This window comes from Lissotriton vulgaris, chromosome 6 (assembly GCF_964263255.1).
Source record: "Lissotriton vulgaris chromosome 6, aLisVul1.2, whole genome shotgun sequence".
Classification (NCBI taxonomy): domain Eukaryota; kingdom Metazoa; phylum Chordata; class Amphibia; order Caudata; family Salamandridae; genus Lissotriton; species Lissotriton vulgaris.
In genome coordinates, this window is record NC_141694.1 from 1301868031 (window position 1) to 1301893655 (window position 25625).

At 45.4% G+C, this 25625-nt stretch overlaps 1 protein-coding gene across 2 annotated transcripts in view; it reads left to right on the forward strand.

The window, feature by feature from the left end:
• LOC147708819 (MFS-type transporter SLC18B1-like) overlaps positions 1-25625 on the forward strand; it is an 886944-nt gene that overhangs the window by 181419 nt on the left and 679900 nt on the right. The gene's annotated exons all lie outside the window — the stretch shown is intronic.

Here is a 25625-nt window from a genome sequence, read left to right on the forward strand (position 1 = left end):
CACTGTATTTTTCTATTAACTTTCTCCCCTCTGCTTCTTTTTCTGGTATTCTTTGCTACAGAACTCCAGGCCCCAGAATGACCTTTGCCTATGACATTCTTAAACCTATAGAGCCCTATGTTGATAAGCCTTAATTTATCATTCTGGGCGATTTTAATTTTCATTTAGAGGCCATAGAAACCAACGATACGCTAGCACTTGTAGATGGCTTAGCTGCATGTGGATTGAGTTAACTGGTCAATGGCCCTACTCCTCTCGCCGGCCATACGCTAGATGGCATCTTTTCTCATGATGCCAGACTACTGACTGGCACTCCCATTCCTCTCTCTTGGTCCGACCATCTGGCAGTCCCCTTCCACTTTAACCCCTTCGATGCTCATGACGAGCTCAACTCGTCATGAGGCGCGGTTGAGCTGTGCTCATGACGAGCTCAGCTCGTCATGAACAATGGGATTCATGAATTATCAGCACAGGAGGAAAATATCTCTAGCAGCCAAGGTGTTAAAATCAATCCTACTCTATTTAATAAACCCAAGAGTAGCGTATGGGCAACTAGAAGGAACTACAAGGCAATTAAGGATAGCACTGTGTCACCTTTCCTGAATGTCCTCAGTTGTCCTCCTCTGGGTGATCCCAATTGGGCTACCTCTGACCTCTCAAATGCCCTAGCCAGTGCCATAGACTCTCTGGCTCTGGCAAAACGTTACTACTCAGCCCGCAAGAGCCCTTCTCAACCTTGGTTCTCTGACCGTTTGAGATCTATGCGTCAGCAATGCAGGCAACAAGAGAGGTCTTGGACTGCTCATCCTGATCCACGGGGGAAAGCCTGGATTTAGATCATGTGCTTGATCCGGCTGCCTGGCCTCTGCGTCTTCTCCAATCTGGTGAGAGACAAAATGCACCAGGTCAGCCAATCTTTTACAATAATCCAATACCAGATCATCAGTTATGCTTATCAATCTGTATCCAGGTATGAAAGCTAATCTCATTGTTCTTCCCATGAGTACTTCGTGGGGTCACAATCCAGTGTTTTTGTCAGGAATGTTTCTGAGTCCCATCAGAACAAGAGGCAATGCATCTGGCTTATACAGTGAAGTGGATGCGCACACTTTCGCCAATCTTGATTTTATTGTGCCATTCAATTGTTCCACTACCCCAGAATCCTCTGGGCGATTGGCACAGTGCAACTTTTGTTCAATCTTTAATGCTTCACAGATCAATTGAATTATTCCATTACTAAAGTGAGATCCTCTGTCTGATTCCACCGTTACTGGAAAACCAAAATGCAGAATAATATCCCTCGACAATAATTTGGCAACTGTTATGCTGTCATTTCTCCTGGTTGGCTATGCTTCTACCCATCATGAAAACTGACACAATGACTAATATGTATTTTAGTCCTCTACATGGTGGTAACTGAATGAAATCAACTTGCAACCTCACAAATGGTCCTTCTGCTTTTCCAGTTCTTCCCGAACTGACCATTGTTTTCCTACCTGGGTTATTTTGTTGACAAATTAAACGACTCTGGCAAAGATTCTCTGCAACAGTTCTAAACTTCGAATTTTACCAATCTTGTCTAAAAAGTCTGATCATAACATCCCTACCTTTGTGTGTATACATTTTTGTTAATTGTGAAAGTAAACAATCTAGCATGACTGGTCTACCATCTGGATACAATTTCTAATTTCAAATATAACGAATCCTAGGCAACTTGAGGTTCCTGAAAACAGTCAGGTACATCAACACATGTTTACTCAATATGACAGTGTACTAAACAAATAATGGCAAATAAGTTGAAAAGTATATTGGTCATTTATTTAAAAATCAAATACATATGAAAGATAAAAACCATATAGAGTGACAGGGATACAATAAATAACAATTATGTCTAAAACAATATAAAACATAAAATAATGTGAATACAATGCATATACAGTGATACAAAATTCAATGAATTGACAAAAATACAAGACAGTGGGTTAAAAGGTAATCTCTACGCGCGTTTCGGCGTTACACACGCCTTCTTCTGGAGAACCACTGGAAGATTCTAGAAAAAACTATTTTAAACATTACAATTACAAAAAGTACACATATTGCCATTCAAGTACACTGTCATTGATAAAAATCTACTTGTAGGTGGAGGCATTTAAATAAAGAGGGCTGGCTTGAATTGCAGAAAAGCCTGGATACATCCAGACACCATCTCCTTCTCTTCTTTGGCATCCTATTTTGATCCACTCTTCCTTCTTGCATCTACCTCATCTTGTAAATTTCTCACTTTATCCCATGTTTCTAATGCTGAAATAAGCATATCTGATTCCTGTAGTTTCAATTTTCATGTTCACTGCCATTTTTGTCTTAGCACAATGTTGAGCAACTTGGTCAGCATAACAATTACCAACCATCACATAGTCATTTCCTGACTGATGTGCAGCACATTTGACCACAGCTACTTCTTTTAGCAACTGTATGAATTCTAAAAGCTCTTTCACATATTGTCCATTTTGATAGGGGTTCCTGAAGAAGCCATGAAACGCCTTTGCATCCAAAGTTGGTCAAAGTCATGCAAACCCCGTAACCATACTGACTATCAGTGTAAATGGTTACTCTCCAATTTCTCCCAATTTTGCAGGCTTTAAACAAAGCAATCAATCCGGCTACTTGTGCAGACCTGTCTCCAGGTAAATAGGATGCTTCGCCTATTCCAGCCAATGTACAAATAGCAAAAGCAGCACTCCATCCTACTTCCTCATGCCTCAGGCACGAGCCATCCACAAAAAAATCATTTTCACAATTGATCAATGGTTCTTCTTGAATGTCTGGGTGAGGTTTTGAAGAATATTCTGTTACATCTAAGCAATCATGATCAACTTCATCCCTCACTTCTTCTCTGTGTATATCAGTTAATAGAGTAGCTGGATTTAAAACTGTGCACCTGATTACAGTCACATTTTCTGCTCCCAAAATAATTCTCTCATATTTTGTTATTGGACTTGGGGTGAGATATTGGGTTTGAGTTCTAGTCAAAAGAATTTCAACTGAATGAGGGACATATACCTTAAAAGGATGTCCCATCACAATTGGCTCACTCTGTCCAAGACTTGTCCAAGTAGCAGCTACGGCTTTCAAACAACTAGGTAATGCAGCCGCTACTGGGTCTAAAGTGGCAGAAGAATTTCCACTGGATGTGTCATCAAACCATGTCTTTGGGTCAAAACTGACAAGGCAGAATTATCTCGTTCACAACAAAATAATGCACATTCTTTTGTGTTATCTGGCATTCCCAAAGCAGGGGTTTCACATAGACAGTGTCTTAATTTTACAAAAGCTCCCATGCTTTCTTCATCTCATTCTACAGGATCTTTTGCTCATTCTCTTGTCATTTGTATCAGTGATGTAGCCAGCACGGAAAACCCTGCAATTCACTGCCTACACTATCCTGCAAAACTAAGAAACATTCTAATTTCCTTTTGAGTCTAGGGTAATTGCCTCTGTTTTATTATTTTGATTCTTTCAGGGGTCACCCTTCTGGCTCCTCTTTCTAATTGATACCTTGTGCCCTCCATCTTCCAGATGGTTTAACAATGAAATAGAGTCAAGGACACAAATGTTTTTGAGGCCACTAACAAATCACCTATATACTGGACCAAAACTGAACTCCTGGGCACTACCAATGTTTGAGGCACTTTTTCAGAATCTGATTAAACATTGAAGGACTTTCAGTGCACCCCTGAGGAACACCAATCCACACATAAATTAGATTTTCAAATTGAAATGAAAAGAGATATTGACTATCTGGATGTAATGGAATAGAGAAAAATGTATGACACAAATCAATTACTGTGAACCATCCTGCATTCCATGGTATCTACAGGACAACAAGGTACCACTATTCATTTTTTTCTAAGGTCTTGAACTATCCTATATTTCTCGTTAGGTTTCTTAATGCCAATTATAGGTGAATTACAAGGGCTGCTCGTTATTTCTTTCAAAATGCCTTGTTGGATCATTCGTCCTATTTTTGCTATGGCACCTGATTTTATTTCTGGACTCATTTTATCTTGTCTTGTATTTGGATAAGTGGAACCTTACTTTACAGTCACCTTTACTGGGTCCACATCTGCCATCAATCCTACTTCTTTTCCAGTGAAATCCCATACTTTTGGATTCACTGTTAATTTTAACTCATCTGGTAGATCCTCTTTTGTCATCGTGGAGTACATATCATCTACCTCTGTTCCTTGTTTTGCTAACATCGATTTATAGATACTATCTTCATTAGGGGTTTGGAATGTCACTCGGTCCGGTGTACAATATATGGTACAGTTCATTTTACATAGTAAATCCCTACCTAACAAATTTACAGGACTGGAATCTCAAACCACAAACTTCTGCATTTCTTTCAAATCCCCAATACGCTCCTCCATTGGTTCTGTAACTGGGGTTCTGATTTGTCTGTGGTAAACTCCAACTACTTGAATGGCTTCACCTGAGAGGGGCGGGTTTGGGATGTCTGATGTTCTCAAAGTAGACCGGGTAGAACCAGTGTCCTATAAAAAGGTAATTTCTTTTCCTTCTACTTTTCCGTCAATATACGGACCGGACTGATCTACCGGTAAGGATGCTCCAAGGACGCATTCTTCTTCCCCCCTCTTCAGGTATTGTCATAATTCATCCTCCGATGAACTACTATTCTGCAAAAGAAATTGAGAAGTTACAGAATTTGGCTTACCACTTTCTACATAAAATCCGGTGTCCACACTGTACTTTGCTCTGTTCACAAAATTTGGCATAGGGGCAAGTGGTAATTGTTTCTGAGGGTTTACAACCAGTTGTGGTTTACTCAATATCACCTCATTCTGCATCTGTGGATTGAAATTTTGATTTGGGCCATTATTAGACCCATGACAAGGAAACTTTTTCTTTGCTTCTTCTCTACTCATTTTCCCTCTTGGTTTTCACCCATTAATTTAATTCTGTCCTGACCCTCTATTTGGCTCATTATTTATTTTTAATTCTTGTTGTTCTGCCGGTTTTACTTGTGCTCATATTACATTTTCTTCTAACTTTTTCAGTCTGTTGTCTATTTCATCTCCACAATATTTTGCATACTTTAAGACCTCGTCTATAGACTACATTTGCCAGCACAGCATGTGCGTTTGAATCATCTGAGAAATCTCTGGTCTTAATCCAGATAAAAATCGATATACAAAATGTCCCATACTTTTATCACCAATATTTTCAAATCCACTATACTGCTTAAATACTTGCAAAATATACTCATAGTAAGCATGAACAGTCTCATTTATTTCTTGTGCTGTTCTATCTCTTTTTATCCAATCAGTTTCCTTTTGTGGTATTTTCGTTTTCAAGCAAATAATTACTTGATTATACTTCTTCATTACCTCTTCTGAGGGTGCACCTGTTTTCTCAACTCTTGGATATTCACCACTAGGCCAATCTACTGTAATTGTACACTCTGTCTATAAATCAGTAGGCACCACTATGTCAAACAGACCATCCAGATCTTTCAATAAAACCTTCGAAACTTTCACAAACCTTTCAACTTGTCTGTACCATTCAACAAATTTCTCTCTTAATTTTAGAAAATCATTTGTAGATGATAAAATATTGTGCCTTGTCCATGAAGCATGTACATATTCGACTCTGGGTACTTCTCTCATAGGGCACAATCTTTCTGTCTCTTTAGTTTCTCCTAATACATAATCATGTTGTAGTATTGTTTGCGTGAGCTTCCTCCTTTTTAGTCCACCTTTCTAATTCCCCCCATTTTTGCAAAATTGTCATCAATTCTTTCATCTGCAATTTCCTTTCTGATATGTTCATGTTTTCTAAATCTTTGTGAGTGAACTGTCGGGTTTATGCAGTGTTTTGGATTTCCCTATTTCAATTCCCATTTCTGAAGCAAGTTTTGTTAGTTTTTCATGAAATATTATTACATTTCTTTTTATACTTCTGCATATAAATTACAAACTCTTCTTCGCAATATGTATTTCATCTGTCATTCATTCATTCTTCTTGCCACAAGGAAAATTGTTGTCGTATTTGTAATTGTTTTTAGAAATGTATATAGAAATATTGATGTATCTATAATTGTGTACAAGAGACAAGGAACAATAGATTCATATGAGCCACACATTTTTATATTTTAATAAATAGATGTTTTTAAATGTATGCAATATATGTTGTTTTGAATGTTACACTTTTTTTAAAATTAGTTGCACTAGAATGGAATATATATATGTAGAGATCTATGACGTAGGTAAACTTAAAAATTGCCTAGGGATATACATTTCACTTGAATAGTGCCCTGCCCTAGGAATTGCTACACCAAATCGACAGGGGGTCCTTGTCATTTCTCAATTTAATCTGTGTTTTCCCACAATTACAGCTAGCATTTCTTCTACTTCTATTTTTAATATATAAATATCCAAAATCTTTGGTGTGGTCAATTGTCTTATCTACTCCCTGGGCCCATCTTTGTAATTCTTCTGGGTACACTAGGGAAGCACTTCTAGTTCCTGTGGAAGTCTCCATTCGTATTTCTTTTTAACAACTTGGGGTAACTCTTTTTGGAGTCTCAATTACCAGTTCTCTGATTGGTAGGTCCATTAATGATATTACCGACTCGCATTCACTAGCTTGATCTTCAATTATTACATTTTCTTTTCTCTGCTCCTTTACAGGAGTAGTACAAAAGGGGTGACGATAGACGGAGCATCTGAATCAATTAAACACTCACACCTAGTCAAAAGATCTGGGTTTAATCCATCACCGTTCTTTAGCCCACTCTGCCACCCCAGTTCAGACATGGCTAAATGCAAATCAGTCTGACCCTGTGCCTCATGGGAACAGTCCAGCCCGAACTGCCAAGCCATGTCTTCCCTGGAACGGAAACAAGCTTCCGAGGACCAGTTTCTGGCATTCCAGCCGTCTTCAGCCCGGCGTGCTTGAATCCAGTGGCAAAGTGAGCAAAGGAACCCACATCTGAGCATACCCTGTCACACTTATGGCGGCCAAAAGTGGTAAAAAGGGGGTGGTGATGGACGGAGCATCTGAATCAATCAAACACTCACACCCAGTTAAAGATCTGGGTTTAATCCATCACCATTCTTTAGCCTACTCTGCCACCCCAGTTCAGACATGGTTATATGCAAATCAGTCTGACCCTGTGCCTCATGGGAGCAGTCCAGCCCGAACTGCCAAGCCATGTCTTCCCTGGACCGTAAACAAGCTTCGAGGACCGGTTTCTGGCATTCCAGCCGTCTTCAGCCCGGCTTGCTTGAATCCAGTGGCAAAATGAGCAAGGGACTCACGTCTGAGCATACCCTGCCACACTTATGGCGGCCAAAAGCGGTACAAAAGGGGGTGTTGATGGACGGAGCATCTGAATCAATCAAACACTCACACCCAGTCAAAAGATCTGGGTTTAATCCATCACCGTTCCTTAGCCCACTCTGCCACCCCAGTTCAGACATGGCTATACGCAAATCAGTCTGACGCTGTGCCTCATGGGAACAGTCCAGCTCTAACTGCCAAGCTATGTCTTCACTGGACCGGAAACAAGCTTCCGAGGACCGGTTTCTGGCATTCCAGCCGTCTCCAGCCCGGCTTGCTTGAATCTAGTGGCAAAGTGAGCAAGGGACTCACGTCTGAGCATACCCTGTCACACTTATGGCGGCCAAAAGCGGTATAAAAGGGGGTGGTGATGGACGGAGTATCTGAATCAATCAAACACTCACACCCAGTCAAAAGATCTGGGTTTAATCCATCACCGTTCTTTAGCCTACTCTGCCACCCCAGTTCAGACATGGCTATTTGCAAATCAGTCTGACCCTTTGCCTCATGGGAGCAGTCCGGCACGAACTGCCAAGCCATGTCTTCCCTGGACCGTAAACAAGCTTCGAGGACCGGTTTCTGGCATTCCAGCCGTCTTCAGCCCGGCTTGCTTGAATCCAGTGGCAAAATGAGCAAGGGACTCACGTCTGAGCATACCCTGCCACACTTATGGCGGCCAAAAGCGGTACAAAAGGGGGTGTTGATGGACGGAGCATCTGAATCAATCAAACACTCACACCCAGTCAAAAGATCTTGGTTTAATCCATCACCGTTCTTTAGCCCACTCTGCCACCCCAGTTCAGACATGGCTATATGCAAATCAGTCTGACCCTGTGCCTCATGGGAACAGTCCAGCCCAAACTGCCAAGCCATGTCTTCCCTGGACCGGAAACAAGCTTCTGAGGACCGGTTTCTGGCATTCCAGCAGTCTTCAGCCCGGCTTGCTTGAATCCAGTGGCAAAGTGAGCAAGGGACTCACATCTGAGAATACCCTGCCACACTTATGGTGGCCAAAGGCGGTACAAAAGGGGGTGGTGATGGATGGAGCATCTGAATCAATCAAACACTCACAGCCAGTCAAAAGATCTAGGTTTAATCCATCACCGTTCTTTAGCCCACTCTGCCACCCCAGTTCAGACATGGCTATATGCAAATCAGTCTGACCCTGTGCCTCATGGGAGCAGTCCAGCCTGCACTGGCAAGCTATGTCTTCCCTGGACCGGAAATAAGCTTCCGAGGACCGGTTTCTGGCATTCCAGCGGTCTTCAGCCCGGCTTGCTTGAATCCAGTGGCAAAGTGAGCAAATGACTCACGTCTGAGCATACCCTGCCACACTTATGGCGGCCAAAAGCAGTACAAAAGGGGGTGGTGATGGACGGAGCATCCGAATCAATCAAACACTCACACCCAGTCAAAATATATGGGTTTAATCCATCACCGTTCTTTAGCCTATTCTGCCACCCCAGTTCAGACATGGCTATATGCAAATCAGTCTTACCCTCTGCCTTATGGGAACAGTCCAGCCCGAACTGCCAAGCTATGTCTTCCCTGGACCGTAAACAAGCTTCGAGGACCGGTTTCTGGCATTTCAGCCGTCTTCAGCCCGGCTTGCTTGAATCCAGTGGCAAAATGAGAAAGGGACTCACGTCTGAGCATACCCTCCCACACTTATGGCGGCCAAAAGCGGTACAAAAGGGGGTGGTAATGGACGGGGCATCTGAATCAATCAAACACTCACACCCAGTCAAAAGATCAGGGTTTAATCCATCACCGTTCTTTAGCCCACTCTGCCACCCCAGTTCAGACATGGCTATATGCAAATCAGTCCGACCCTGTGCCTCATGGGAGCAGTCCAGCCCGAACTGCCAAGCCATGTCTTCCCTGGACCGTAAACAAGCTTCGAGGACCGGTTTCTGGCATTCCAGCCGTCTTCAGCCCGGCTTGCTTGAATCCAGTGGCAAAATGAGCAAGGGACTCACGTCTGAGCATACCCTGCCACACTTATGGCGGCCAAAAGCAGTACAAAAGGGGGTGTTGATGGACGGAGCATCTCAATCAATCAAACACTCACACCCAGTCAAAAGATCTGGGTTTAATCCATCACCGTTCTTTAGCCCACTCTGCCACCCTAGTTCAGACATGGCTATATGCAAATCAGTCTGACCCTGTGCCTCATGGGAACAGTCCAGCCCGAGCTGCCAAGCCATGTCTTCCCTGGACCGGAAACAAGCTTCTGAGGACCAGTTTCTTGCATTCCAGCAGTCTTCAGCCCGGCTTGCTTGAATCCAGTGGCAAAGTGAGCAAGAGACTCACGTCTGAGCATACCCTGCCACACTTATGGCGGCCAAAAGTGGTACAGAAGGGGGTGGTGATGGATGGAGTATCCGAATCAGTCAAACACTCACAGCCAGTCAAAAGATCTGGGTTTAATCCATCACCGTTCTTTAGCCCACTCTGCCACCCCAGTTCAGACATGGCTATATGCAAATCAGTCTGACCCTGTGCCTCATGGGAACAGTCCAGCCCTAACTGCCAAGCTATGTCTTCACTGGACCGGAAACAAACTTCCGAGGACCGGTTTCTGGCATTCCAGCCGTCTCCAGCCCGGCTTGCTTGAATCCAGTGGCAAAGTGAGCAAGGGACTCACGTCTGAGCATACCCTGTCACACTTATGGCGGCCAAAAGCGGTACAAAAGGAGGTGGTGATGGACGGAGCATCTGAATCAATCAAACACTCACACCCAGTCAAAAGATCTGGGTTTAATCCATCACTGTTCTTTAGCCTACTCTGCCACCCCAGTTCAGACATGACTATTTGCAAATCAGTCCGACCCTTTGCCTCATGGGTGCAGTCCAGCCCGTACTGCCAAGCCATGTCTTCCCTGGACCGTAAACAAGCTTCGAGGACCGGTTTCTGGCATTTCAGCCGTCTTCAGCCCGGCTTGCTTGAATCCAGTGACAAAATGAGAAAGGGACTCACGTCTGAGCATACCCTCCCACACTTATGGCGGCCAAAAGCGGTACAAAAGGGGGTGTTGATGGACGGAGCATCTGAATCAATCAAACACTCAAACCCAGTCAAAAGATCTTGGTTTAATCCATCACCGTTCTTAAGCCCACTCTGCCACCTCAGTTCAGACATGGCTATATGCAAATCAGTCTGACCCTGTGCCTCATGGGAACAGTCCCGCCCAAACTGCCAAGCCATGTCTTCCCTGGACCGGAAACAAGCTTCTGAAGACCGGTTTCTGGCATTCCAGCAGTCTTCAGCCTGGCTTTCTTGAATCCAGTGGCAAAGTGAGCAAGGGACTCAGGTCTGAGAATACCCTGCCACACTTATGGCGGCCAAAGGCGGTACAAAAGGGGGTGGTGATGGATGGAGCATCTGAATCAATCAAACACTCACAGCCAGTCAAAAGATCTAGGTTTAATCCATCACCGTTCTTTAGCCCACTCTGCCACCCCAGTTCAGACATGGCTATATGCAAATCAGTCTGACCCTGTGCCTCATGGGAACAGTCCAGCCCGCACTGACAAGCTATGTCTTCCCTGGACCGGAAATAAGCTTCCGAGGACCGGTTCTTGGCATTCCAGCCGTCCTTAGCCCGGCTTGCTTGAATCCAGTGGCAAAGTGAGCAAGGGACTCACGTCTGAACATACCCTGCCAAACTTATGGCGGCCAAAAGCGGTACAATAGGGGGTGGTGATGGACGGAGCATCTGATTCAATCAAAAACTCACACCCAGTCAAAAGATCTAGGTTTAATCAATCACCGTTCTTTAGCCCACTCTGCCACGCCAGTTCAGACATTACCATATGCAAATTAGTCTGACCCTGTGCCTCATGGGAACAGTCCAGCCCGAACTGCCACTGGATTCAAGCAAGCCGGGCTGAAGACGGCTGGAATGCCAGAAACCAGTCCTCTGAAGCTTGTTTCCATTCCAAGGAAGACATGGCTTGGCAGTTCCGGCTGGACTGTTCCCATGAGGCACAGGGTCAGACTGATTTGCCTATAGCCATGTCTGAACTGTGGTGGCAGAGTGGGCTAAAGAACGGTGATGGATTAAAACCAGATCTTTTGACTGGGTGTGAGTGTTTGATAGATTCAGATGCTCCGTTCATCACCACCCCCTTTTGTACCGCTTTTGGCTGCCGTAAGTGTGGCAGGGTATGCTCAGACCTGAGTCCCTTGTTCACTTTGCCACTGGATTCAAGCAAGCCGGGCTGAAGACGGCTGGAATGCCAGAAACCGGTCCTCGGAAGCTTGTTTCCGATCCAGGGAAGACATGGCTTGGCATTTCAGGCTGGACTGTTCCCATGAGGCACAGGGTCAGACTGATTTGCATATAGCCATGCTGTCATTTCTCCTGGTTGGCTATGCTTCTACCCATCATGAAAACTAACACAATTACTAATATGTATTTTAGTCCTCTACATGGTGGTAACTGAATGAAATCAACTTGCAACCTCACAAATGGTCCTTCTGCTTTTCCAGTTCTTCCCGAACTGACCATTGTTTTCCTACCTGGGTTATTTTGTTGACAAATTAAACAACTCTGGCAAAGATTCTCTGCAACAGTTCTAAACTTCGAATTTTACCAATCTTGTCTAAAAAGTCTGATCATAACATCCCTACCTTTGTGTGTATACATTTTTGCTAATTGTGAAAGTAAACAATCTAGCATGACTGGTCTACCATCTGGATACAATTTCTTATTTCAAATATAACAAATCCTAGGCAACTTGAGGGTCCTGAAAACAGTATGGTACATCAACACATGTTTACTCAATATGACAGTGTACTAAACAAATAATGGCAAATAAGTTGAAAAGTATATTGGTCATTTATTTAAAAATCAAATACATATGAAAGATAAAAACCATATAGAGTTATGTTATGCTATGTTATGTTAAAGTGCATTTTTATAGCGCTCGGCTACTCTAAAAGAGTGTCCCGGCGCTTTCCACAGGCAACTTACAGTGTATAATCAACATAACAAGTAAAACAGAACCCAAAAGAGAAGGAGAAAGAAACCCACCTAAACAGAGTGATTAAAAAGCCAAGTCTTCAAATTCTTACTGAATTGAAGCAAGTTGGGAGTGCTACGGAGTGCCAATGGAAGCGAGTTCCACAGCTGGGAGGCCTTAAGGCTGAAAGAGCGCCCCCCAATGCGGGCCTTCCTCACGCGTGGAACCACAGCAGTGAAAAAGGATTCCGAACGCAGTGAGCGAGCAGGGCGATAGAAAGCTAATCTTTTCTTCAGATATCCTGCGCCTGAGCCAAACAAAGCCTTGTGCACCAGCGTCATAGATTTAAAAACAATCCGCTTCCGGATTGGAAGCTAATGGAGCGTCTGCAGCAACACAGAAGCCCGTGCTCGTCTATGCAGACCAAAGATTGCCCGGGCTGCCGAGTTCTGTGCCACCTGCAGACGCTGAACCAAATAATCCGGAAGGCCCAAAAAAAGGGCATTAGCATAGTCTAGCCTAGATCCGATGAGCGCCTGCACCGTAATCCGTCTGTGCTCCGCAGACAGTAAGGGAAGAAACTTGCGGAACATTCTGAGGATGCCGAAACAGGTGCCGGACAGGCCAAGGATGTGCGCTCTCAGAGAAAGTTTGTTATCAAGCTTAACACCCAGGTTCTTGGCAACCAAGGACGATTGTGCCGGAGGACACATGGCGGCCGGCCACCACTGCCGCCACTCGGGATCGAAGGCACAGCCGAAGAATAGAACCTCCGACTTGCTGGAGTTGGCCTTCAGACTATTTTGCTGGAACCAGCTGAAGACCCTGTCCAAGCAGTCCCGGATTCTCTCCCCATCAAATGTCTGATCTTTTTCACATGTGAAGAGGAGTTGTGTGTCATCGGCGTAGGACACGATCTGGGCTCCGTAAGCCTCAACCGCAGCCGCCAGGGGGGACATAAAGATGTTAAATATTGTCGGGCTCAACACAGAGCCCTGTGGAACCCCAACACCCAATGGCGGCATCTCGGCGGAGCTCTGGGAAACCCAGACCGTCTGGCGGCGGCCCTCCAGGAAAGATGTAAACCATCTGAGCACCGTCCCCCTTAGGCCGATGTCGTAAAGCCTGGCGAGCAATGCCTTATGGGGGACGGTGTCGAAAGCCGCCGACAGGTCCAACATGACTAGCATGGCCTTGCCACCCCCATCCAAGGTCTCCCTGATGATCTCAGAGACCTCCACCAACGCTGTTTCCGTACTGAAATTCGGACGGAAACCGGATTGGGATGGATGGAGCAGATTGTTAGACTCTAGGAAGTTCGACAAGACGCCATGAACATGTTTCTCAGTGATCTTGGCCAGAGCCGGGAGAAGTGAAATTGGCCTATAATTGGCCAAGACCTCGGCATCAAGACCAGGCTTTTTCAGGAGGGGGATCACCATCGCCCTTTTCCAGGTGCGTGGGACACTCCCCTCGCTCAAGGAGGCATTGAGGATCGGGTTGACCAGGGGATTCACCACTGCCGCCATCCCGGCCAAAAATTTGGCGGGGCAGGGGTCAAGTGGGGAGCCAGATTTAAGACTGGCTAACAGAGTCCGGGACATGTCACTTGAGACAGGTGGAAAGTCCTCCAGGATGGCCATAGGCATGGCCGATGTTCCAAGTCCTGCCCCAAGATCACAGCAACCCTCCACCGTGCTCTCCGAGAAGGAGGCCTGAATAGCCTTAATCTTGTCGGTGAAAAAGGTGGCAAGATCACGCGCCCACGCATCAGGTGATACAGGCGGAGGTGAATAAGAGGTGGGAGACGTGAACTCCTTCACAATCGTGAAGATCTCCTTACAAGAGTTCGCCGATGCCTCAATCCTCCTGGCAAGGTATTCCCGCTTGGCACCAAGAAGATCACGGTGATAGGCCTTCACTGCCGACCTATAGACGAGTTTGGCCTCCCCATCGTATTGATGGCGCCAGGCCCGCTCAGCGACCTTACATTGGCTGCGAGCCATACGTAGCGCCTCTGTAAACCAAGGCACAGATTGCCGTTTCGCCGTGGACCGGGGGGTTGCCCTGGGGGCAAGGTCATCTAACCTCTCAGTCAGCCATCGCTGCAGGGCCTCCGTGTCTCTTTCCGGATCCCCCGAGAGAGAACAAGGATGTTCCGTGAGCGCCTGCTCTAGCATAGCAGGCGTCACTCTGTGTAACGCTCTCGAGGCCGATCTGGGCACCGTGGGGGCGCAGGTGTCAGACCGCCCATTCTCCAACACAGAGAACCCAATCAGCCTATGATCCGACCAGAGCACAGGCCGCGTTTCAATGTCGACAATAGGGACAGAGGAAAACACTTGATCAAGGGTATGCCCTTTCTCATGTGTAGGCCCCGACACAAACGGTGCCAGGCCAAGCGGAGATGTAATATCCAGCAATTTAGCCCCATCCGGGTCGTCCGTGACATCAAGATGAAAATTGAAATCGCCTGCCAGCAAACAATGCTGTGCAGACAGCGCCAGCTCCGAGATGGCTGTCTGTAGGTCCTCCCAAAAGGAGCCCACCGGGCCAGGAGGCCTGTAGACCAACAGACCCTTAAGCGCTTGGCCTGGAGACAGTCTTAGCGTGAAAGCAAGGGATTCAGAGCCCCCAATGGAGTTCACGGGAAGAACTGAACAAGAAATGTTCTTCCTCACCACCACCGCGACTCCGCCCCCCCTGCTCTTAGCTCTGTCTTGGCGAAAGATGTTATAGGTTGGAGGGATCGCAGTGAAGATATCTGGATTGGACGCCTCTCCCAGCCAAGTTTCGGTCAGGAGTAGACAGAGAGGATTATCCCTGACCAATAGATCATAGATGTGCAGAGCATGTCTTCCTACCGACCTTGTATTAAGCAGCAGACAGAGATGCTTTGCATGCACCTCGGTAGCCCTAAGGGCGCTACACAGCGTCCCCGTGGGCGACCAACCGAAGGCCGGACAGCGGCGTTTACCCTTGTATCGACCAGGAAAAACTGAGCGACACTGACAAGATGTAGTACGCAAGGCGCGGAGCGTCGCCGAGGTATAATGGATCATCCTCGCCCCCGCCTGACCAGAGTCCTACGCCGCCCTGCCGCCTCCGGGACGCTGACGGGCAGGACTCCGGCACGACTCAGGCTAAGCGAAGGCGTCCACCTGCGCGTCCCGCTGCGCGTGGGGAGCGACTTTAAATATGTTCTCCAGTGAGCCCTTGGCGCGCGCGACCGGTCCAAAATGGCGGCCGTCGCCGAACAATAATCCCCAATCAAAGATGGCGCCTGAAATGGAGCCCAGGAACCCGGACCCACCAAAGTGGTGGTGCTTTAGAGGCACAGAGGTGCACTTTTTAAATGCGGTAAGGGGAGCGGGGCGCTAGCTGCAGGCAGCACAATTTGAAAACAGGGGTAAATGTAAAGCAGGCAATAACCAAAATACAAAACGAGGAAAGCTTAAAATTACACAGCGCTAGTGCAGCGCAGTCGCAGCAATGTGGTAGATGGTGGAGAACGCCACCCCACGAAGGACCGCCTTAAATAGGCTCTCCAGTGAGCCCTTGGCGCGAGCGACCGGTCCAAAATGGCGGCCGTCGCCGAACAACAATCCCCAATCAAAGATGGCGCCTGAAATGGAGCCCAGGAACCCGGACCCACCAAAGTGGTGGTGCTTTAGAGGCACAGAGGTGCACTTTTTAAATGCGGTAAGGGGAGCGGGGCGCTAGCTGCAGGCAGCACAATTTAAAAACAGGGGTAAATGTAAAGCAGGCAATAACCAAAATACAAAACGAGGAAAGCTTAAAATTACACAGCGCTAGTGCAGCGCAGTCGCAGCAATGTGGTAGATGGTGGAGAACGCCACCCCACGAAGGACCGCCTTAAATAGGCTCTCCAGTGAGCCCTTGGCGCGCGCGACCGTGAGTGACAGGGATACAATAAATAACAATGATGTCTAAAACAATATAAAACACAAAATAATGTGAATACAATGCATATACAGTGATACAAAATTCAATGAATTGACAAAAATACAAGACAGTGGGTTAAAAGGTAATCTCTACGCGCGTTTCGGCGTTACACACGCCTTCTTCTGGAGAACCACTGGAAGATTCTAGAAAAAACTATTTTAAACATTACAATTACAAAAAGTACACATATTGCCATTCAAGTAAACTGTCATTGATAAAAATCTACTTGTAGGTGGAGGCATTTAAATAAAGAGGGCTGGCTTGAATTGCAGAAAAGCCTGGATACATCCAGACACTATCTCCTTCTCTTCTTTGGCATCCTATTTTGATCCACTCTTCCTTCTTGCATCTACCTCATCTTGTAAATTTCTCACTTTATCCCATGTTTCTAATGCTGAAATAAGCATATCTGATTCCTGTAGTTTCAATTTTCATGTTCACTGCCATTTTTGTCTTAGCACAATGTTGAGCAACTTGGTCAGCATAACAATTACTAACCATCACATAGTCATTTCCTGACTGATGTGCAGCACATTTGACCACAGCTACTTCTTTTAGCAACTGTATGAATTCTAAAAGCTCTTTCACATATTGTCCATTTTGATAGGGATTCCTGAAGAAGTCATGAAACGCCTTTGCATCCAAAGTTGGTCAAAGTCATGCACAACCCCGTAACCATACTGACTATCAGTGTAAATGGTTACTCTCCAATTTCTCCCAATTTTGCAGGCTTTAAATAAAGCAATCAATCCGGCTACTTGTGCAGACCTGTCTCCAGGTAAATAGGATGCTTCGCCTATTCCAGACAATGTACAAATAGCAAAAGCAGCACTCCATCCTACTTCCTCATTCCTCAGGCACGAGCCATCCACAAAAAAATCATTTTCACAATTGATCAATGGTTCTTCTTGAATGTCTGGGTGAGGTTTTGAAGAATATTCTGTTACATCTAAGCAATCATGATCAACTTCATCCCTCACTTCTTCTCTGTGTATATCAGTTAATAGAGTAGCTGGATTTAAAACTGTGCACCTGATTACAGTCACATTTTCTGCTTCCAAAATAATTCTCTCATATTTTGTTATTGGACTTGGGGTGAGATATTGGGTTTGAGTTCTAGTCAAAAGAATTTCAACTGAATGAGGGATATATACCTTAACAGGATGTCCCATCACAATTGGCTCACTCTGTCCAAGACTTGTCCAAGTAGCAGCTACGGCTTTCAAACAACTAGGTAATGCAGCCGCTACCGGGTCTAAAGTGGCAGAAGAATTTCCACTGGATGTGTCATCAAACCATGTCTTTGGGTCAAAACTGACAAGGCAGAATTATCTCGTTCACAACAAAATAATGCACATTCTTTTGTGTTATCTGGCATTCCCAAAGCAGGGGTTTCACATAGACAGTGTCTTAATTTTACAAAAGCTCCCATGCTTTCTTCATCTCATTCTACAGGATCTTTTGCTCATTCTCTTGTCATTTGTATCAGTGATGTAGCCAGCACGGAAAACCCTGCAATTCACTGCCTACACTATCCTGCAAAACTAAGAAACATTCTAATTTCCTTTTGAGTCTAGGGTAATTGCCTCTGTTTTATTATTTTGATTCTTTCAGGGGTCACCCTTCTGGCTCCTCTTTCTAATTGATACCTTGTGCCCTCCATCTTCCAGATGGTTTAACAATGAAATAGAGTCAAGGACACAAATGTTTTTGAGGCCACTAACAAATCACCTATATACTGGACCAAAACTGAACTCCTGGGCACTACCAATGTTTGAGGCACTTTTTCAGAATCTGATTAAACATTGAAGGACTTACAGTGCACCCCTGAGGAACACGAATCCACACATAAATTAGATTTTCAAATTGAAATGAAAAGAGATATTGACTATCTGGATGTAATGGAATATAGAAAAATGTATGACACAAATCAATTACTGTGAACCATCCTGCATTCCATGGTATCTACAGGACAACAAGGTACCACTATGCATTTTTTTCTAAGGTCTTGAACTATCCTATATTTCTCGTTAGGTTTCTTAATGCCAATTATAGGTGAATTACAAGGGCTGCTCGTTATTTCTTTCAAAATGCCTTGTTGGATCATTCGTCCTATTTTTGCTTTGGCACCTGATTTTATTTCTGGACTCATTTTATCTTGTCTTGTATTTGGATAAGTGGAACCTTACTTTACAGTCACCTTTACTGGGTCCACATCTGCCATCAATCCTACTTCTTTTCCAGTGAAATCCCATACTTTTGGATTCACTGTTAATTTTAACTCATCTGGTAGATCCTCTTTTGTCATCGTGGAGTACATATCATCTACCTCTGTTCCTTGTTTTGCTAACATCGATTTATAGATACTATCTTCATTAGGGGTTTGGAACGTCACTCAGTCCGGTGTACAATATATGGTACAGTTCATTTTACATAGTAAATCACTACCTAACAAATTTACAGGACTGGAATCTCAAACCACAAACTTCTGCATTTCTTTCAAATCCCCTATACACTCCTCCATTGGTTCTGTAACTGGGGTTCTGATTTGTCTGTGGTAAACTCCAACTACTTGAATGGCTTCACCTGAGAGGGGCGGGTTTGGGATGTCTGATGTTCTCAAAGTAGACCGGGTAGAACCAGTGTCCTATAAAAAGGTAATTTCTTTTCCTTCTACTTTTCCGTCAATATACGGACCGGACTGATCTACCGGTAAGGATGCTCCAAGGACGCATTCTTCTTCCCCCCTCTTCAGGTATTGTCATAATTCATCCTCCGATGAACTACTATTCTGCAAAAGAAATTGAGAAGTTACAGAATTTGGCTTACCACTTTCTACATAAAATCCGGTGTCCACACTGTACTTTGCTCTGTTCACAAAATTTGGCATAGGGGCAAGTGGTAATTGTTTCTGAGGGTTTACAACCAGTTGTGGTTTACTCAATATCACCTCATTCTGCATCTGTGGATTGAAATTTTGATTTGGGCCATTATTAGACCCATGACAAGGAAACTTTTTCTTTGCTTCTTCTCTACTCATTTTCCCTCTTGGTTTTCACCCATTAATTTAATTCTGTCCTGACCCTCTATTTTGCTCATTATTTATTTTTAATTCTTGTTGTTCTGCCGGTTTTACTTGTGCTCATATTACATTTTCTTCTAACTTTTTCAGTCTGTTGTCTATTTCATCTCCACAATATTTTGCATACTTTAAGACCTCGTCTATAGACTACATTTGCCAGCACAGCATGTGCGTTTGAATCATCTGAGAAATATCTGGTCTTAATCCAGATAAAAATCGATATACAAAATGTCCCATACTTTTATCACCAATATTTTCAAATCCACTATACTGCTTAAATACTTGCAAAATATACTCATAGTAAGCATGAACAGTCTCATTTATTTCTTGTGTTGTTCTATCTCTTTTTATCCAATCAGTTTCCTTTTGTGGTATTTTCCCTTTCAAGCAAATAATTACTTGATTATACTTCTTCATTACCTCTTCTGAGGGTGCACCTGTTTTCTCAACTCGTGGATATTCATCACTAGGCCAATCTACTGTAATTGTACACTCTGTCTATAAATCAGTAGGCACCACTATGTCAAACAGACCATCCAGATCTTTCAATAAAACCTTCGAAACTTACACAAACCTTTCAACTTGTCGGTACCATTCAACAAATTTCTATCTTAATTTTAGAAAATCATTTGTAGATGATAAAATATTGTGCCTTGTCCATGAAGCATGTACATATTCGACTCTGGGTACTTCTCTCATAGGGCTCAATCTTTCTGTCTCTTTAGTTTCTCCTAATACATAATCATGTTGTAGTTTTGTTTGCGTGAGCTTCCTCCTTCTTTTTAGTCCACCTGTCTAATTCCCCCCATTTTTGCAAAATTGTCATCAATTCTTTCATCTGCAATTTCCTTTCTGATATGTTCATGTTTTCTAAATCTTTGTGAGTGAACTGTCGGGTTTATGCAGTATTTTGGATTTCCCTATTTCAATTCCCATTTCTGAAGAAAGTTTTGTTAGTTTTTCATGAAATATTTTTACATTTCTTTTTATACTTCTGCATATAAATTACAAACTCTTCTTCGCAATATGTATTTCATCTGTCATTCATTCATTCTTCTTGCCAGAAGGAACATTGTTGTCGTATTTGTAATTGTTTTTAGAAATGTATATAGAAATATTGATGTATCTATAATTGTGTACAAGAGACAAGGAACAATAGATTCATATGAGCCACACATTTTTATATTTTAATAAATAGATGTTTTTAAATGTATGCAATATATGTTGTTTTGAATGTTACACCTTTTTTTTAAATTAGTTGCACAAGAATGGCATATATATATGTAGAGATCCATGACGTAGGTAAACTTAAAAATTGCCTAGGGTTATACATTTCACTTGAATAGTGCCCTGCCCAAGGAATTGCTACACCAATTCGACGTGGGGTCCTTGTTATTTCTCAATTTAATCTGTGTTTTCCCACAATTCCAGCTAGCATTTCTTCTACTTCTATTTTTAATATATAAATATCCAAAATCTTTGGTGTGGTCAATTGTCTTATCTACTCCCTGGGCCCATCCTTGTAATTCTTCTGGTGACACTAGGGAAGCACTTCTAGTTCCTGTGGAAGTCTCCATTCGTATTTCTTTTTAACAACTTGGGGTAACTCTTTTTGGAGTCTCAATTACCAGTTCTCTGATTGGTAGGTCCATTAATGATATTACTGACTCGCATTCACTAGCTTGATCTTCAATTATTACATTTTCTATTCTCTGCTCCTTTACAGGAGTAGTACAAAACGGGTGACGATGGACGGAGCATCTGAATCAATTAAACACTCACACCTAGTCAAAAGATCTGGGTTTAATCCATCACCGTTCTTTAGCCCCCTCTGACACCCCAGTTCAGACATGGCTAAATGCAAATCAGTCTGACCCTGTGCCTCATGGGAACAGTCGAGCCCGAACTGCCAAGCCATGTCTTCCCTGGAAAGGAAACAAGCTTCCGAGGACCAGTTTCTGGCATTCCAGCCGTCTTCAGCCCGGCTTGCTTGAATCCAGTGGCAAAGTGAGCAAAGGAACCCACCTCTGAGCATACCCTGTCACACTTATGGCGGCCAAAAGTGGTAAAAAGGGGGTGGTGATGGACGGAGCATCTGAATCAATCAAACACTCACACCCAGTTAAATATCTGGGTTTAATCCATAACCGTTCTTTAGCCTACTCTGCCACCCCAGTTCAGACCTGGCTATATGCAAATCAGTCTGACCCTGTGCCTCATGGGAGCAGTCCAGCCCGAACTGCCAAGCCATGTCTTCCCTGGACCGTAAACAAGTTTCGAGGACCGGTTTCTGGCATTCCAGCCGTCTTCAGCCCGGCTTGCTTGAATCCAGTGGCAAAATGAGCAAGGGACTCACGTCTGAGCATACCCTACCACACTTATGGCGGCCAAAAGCGGTACAAAAGGGGGTGTTGATGGACGGAGCATCTGAATCAATCAAACACTCACACCCAGTCAAAAGATCTGGGTTTAATCCATCACCGTTCTTTAGCCCACTCTGCCACCCCAGTTCAGACATGGCTATATGCAAATCAGTCTGACCCTGTGCCTCATGGGAACAGTCCAGCCCTAACTGCCAAGCTATGTCTTCACTGGACCGGAAACAAGCTTCCGAGGACCGGTTTCTGGCATTCCAGCCGTCTCCAGCCCGGCTTGCTTGAATCCAGTGGCAAAGTGAGCAAGGGACTCACGTCTGAGCATACCCTGTCACACTTATGGCAGCCAAAAGCGGTACAAAAGGGGGTGGTGATGGACGGAGTATCTGAATCAATCAAACACTCACACCCAGTCAAAAGATCTGGGTTTAATCCATCACCGTTCCTTAGCCTACTCTGCCACCCCAGTTCAGACATGGCTATTTGCAAATCAGTCTGACCCCTTGCCTCATAGGAGCAGTCCAGGCCGAACTGCCAAGCCATGTCTTCCCTGGACCGTAAACAAGCTTCGAGGACCGGTTTCTGGCATTCCAGCCGTCTTCAGCCCGGCTTGCTTGAATCCAGTGGCAAAATGAGAAAGGGACTCACGTCTGAGCATACCCTGCCACACTTATGGCGGCCAAAAGCGGTACAAAAGGGGGTGTTGATGGACGGAGCATCTGAATCAATCAAACACTCACACCCAGTCAAAAGATCTTGGTTTAATCCATCACCGTTCTTTAGCCCACTCTGCCACCCCAGTTCAGACATGGCTATATGCAAATAAGTCTGACCCTGTGCCTCATGGGAGCAGTCCAGCCCGCACTGACAAGCTATGTCTTCCCTGGACCGGAAATAAGCTTCCGAGGACCGGTTTCTGGCATTCCAGCGGTCTTCAGCCCGGCTTGCTTGAATCCAGTGGCAAAGTGAGCAAATTACTCACGTCTGAGCATACCCTGCCACACTTATGGCGGCCAAAAGCAGTACAAAAGGGGGTGGTGATGGACGGAGCATCCGAATAAATCAAACACTCACACCCAGTCAAAATATATGGGTTTAATCCATCACCGTTCTTTAGCCCATTCTGCCACCCCAGTTCAGACATGGCTATATGCAAATCAGTCTTACCCTCTGCCTTATGGGAAAAGTCCAGCCCGAACTGCCAAGCCATGTCTTCCCTGGGCCGGAAACAAGCTTCCGAGGACCGGTTTCTGGCATTCCAGCCGTCTTCAGCCCGGCTTGCTTGAATCCAGTGGCAAAGTGAGCAAGGGACTCACGTCTGAGCATACCCTGCCACACTTATGGCAGCCAACAACGGTACAAAAGGGGGAGGTAATGGACGGGGCATCTGAATCAATCAAACACTCACACCCAGTCAAAAGATCAGGGTTTAATCCATCACCGTTCTTTAGCCCACTCTGCCACCCCAGTTCAGACATGGCTATATGCAAATCAGTCCGACCCTGTGCCTCATGGGATCAGTCCAGCCCGAACTGCCAAGCCATGTCTTCCCTGGACCGTAAACAAGCTTCGAGGACCGGTTTCTGGCATTCCAGCCGTGTTCAGCCCGGCTTGCTTGAATCCAGTGGCAAAATGAGCAAGGGACTCACGTCTGAGCATACCCTGCCACACTTATGGCGGCCAAAAGCAGTACAAAAGGGGGTGTTGATGGACGGAGCATCTCAATCAATCAAAAACTCACACCCAGTCAAAAGATCTGGGTTTAATCCATCACCGTTCTTTAGCCCACTCTGCCACCCCAGTTCAGACATGGCTATATGCAAATCAGTCTGACCCTGTGCCTCATGGGAACAGTCCAGCCCGAACTGCCAAGCCATGTCTTCCCTGGACCGGAAACAAGCTTCTGAGGACCAGTTTCTTGCATTCCAGCAGTCTTCAGCCCGGCTTGCTTGAATCCAGTGGCAAAGTGAGCAAGAGACTCACGTCTGAGAATACCCTGCCACACTTATGGCGGCCAAAGGCAGTACAAAAGGGGGTGGTGATGGATGGAGCAACTGAATCAATCAAACACTCACAGCCAGTCAAAAGATCTGGGTTTAATCCATCACCGTTCTTTAGCCCACTCTGCCACCCCAGTTCAGACATGGCTATATGCAAATCAGTCTGACCCTGTGCCTCATGGGAACAGTCCAGCCCTAACTGCCAAGCTATGTCTTCACTGGACCGGAAACAAGCTTCCGAGGACCGGTTTCTGGCATTCCAGCCGTCTCCAGCCCGGCTTGCCTGAATCAAGTGGCAAAGTGAGCAAGGGACTCACGTCTGAGCATACCCTGTCACACTTATGGCGGCCGAAAGCGGTACAAAAGGGGGTGGTGATGGACAGAGCATCTGAATCAATCAAACACTCACACCCAGTCAAAAGATCTGGGTTTAATCCATCACTGTTCTTTAGCCTAATCTGCCACCCCAGTTCAGACATGGCTATTTGTAAATCAGTCTGACCCTTTGCCTCATGGGAGCACTCCAGCCCGTACTGCCAAGCCATGTCTTCCCTGGACCGTAAACAAGCTTCGAGGACCGGTTTCTGGCATTTCAGCCGTCTTCAGCCCGGCTTGCTTGAATCCAGTGGCAAAATGAGAAAGGGACTCACGTCTGAGCATACCCTCCCACACTTATGGCGGCCAAAAGCGGTACAAAAGGGGGTGTTGATGGACGGAGCATCTGAATCAATCAAACACTCACACCCAGTCAAAAGATCTAGGTTTAATCCATCACCGTTCTTTAGCCCACTCTGCCACCCCAGTTCAGACATGGCTATATGCAAATCAGTCTGACCCTGTGCCTCATGGGAACAGTCCAGCCCGCACTGCCAAGCTTTGTCTTCCCTGGACCGGAAATAAGCTTCCGAGGACCGGTTTCTGGCATTCCAGCCGTCTTCAGCCCGGCTTGCTTGAATCCAGTGGCAAAGTGAGCAAATGACTCACGTCTGAGCATACCCTGCCACACTTATGGCGGCCAAAAGCAGTACAAAAGGGGGTGGTGATGGACGGAGCATCCGAATCAATCAAACACTCACACCCAGTCAAAAGATATGGGTTTAATCCATCACCGTTCTTTAGCCCATTCTGCCACCCCGGTTTAGAAATGGCTATATGCAAATCAGTCTTACCCTCTGCCTTATGGGAACAGTCCAGCCCGAACTGCCAAGCCATGTCTTCCCTGGGCCGGAAACAGGCTTCCAAGGACCGGTTTCTGGCATTCCAGCCGTCTTCAGCCCGGCTTGCTTGAATCCAGTGACAAAGTGAGCAAGGGACTCACGTCTGAGCATACCCTGTCACACTTATGGCGGCCAAAAGCGGTACAAAAGGGGGTGGTGATGGACGGAGCATCTGAATGAATCAAACACTCACACCCAGTCAAAAGATCTTGGTTTAATCCATCACCGTTCTGTAGCCCACTCTGCCACCCCAGTTCAGACATGGCTATATGCAAATCAGTCTGACCCTGTGCCTCATGGGAGCAGTCCAGCCCAAACTGCCAAGCCATGTCTTCCCTGGACCGGAAACAAGCTTCTGAGGACCGGTTTCTGGCATTCCAGCAGTCTTCAGCCCGGCTTGCTTGAATCCAGTGGCAAAGTGAGCAAGGGACTCAAGTCTGAGAATACCCTGCCACACTTATGGCGGCCAAAGGCGGTACAAAAGGGGGTGGTGATGGATGGAGCATCTGAATCAATCAAACACTCACAGCCAGTCAAAAGATCTAGGTTTAATCCATCACCGTTCTTTAGCCCACTCTGCCACCCCAGTTCAGACATGGCTATATGCAAATCAGTCTGACCCTGTGCCTCATGGGAACATTCCAGCCCGCACTGA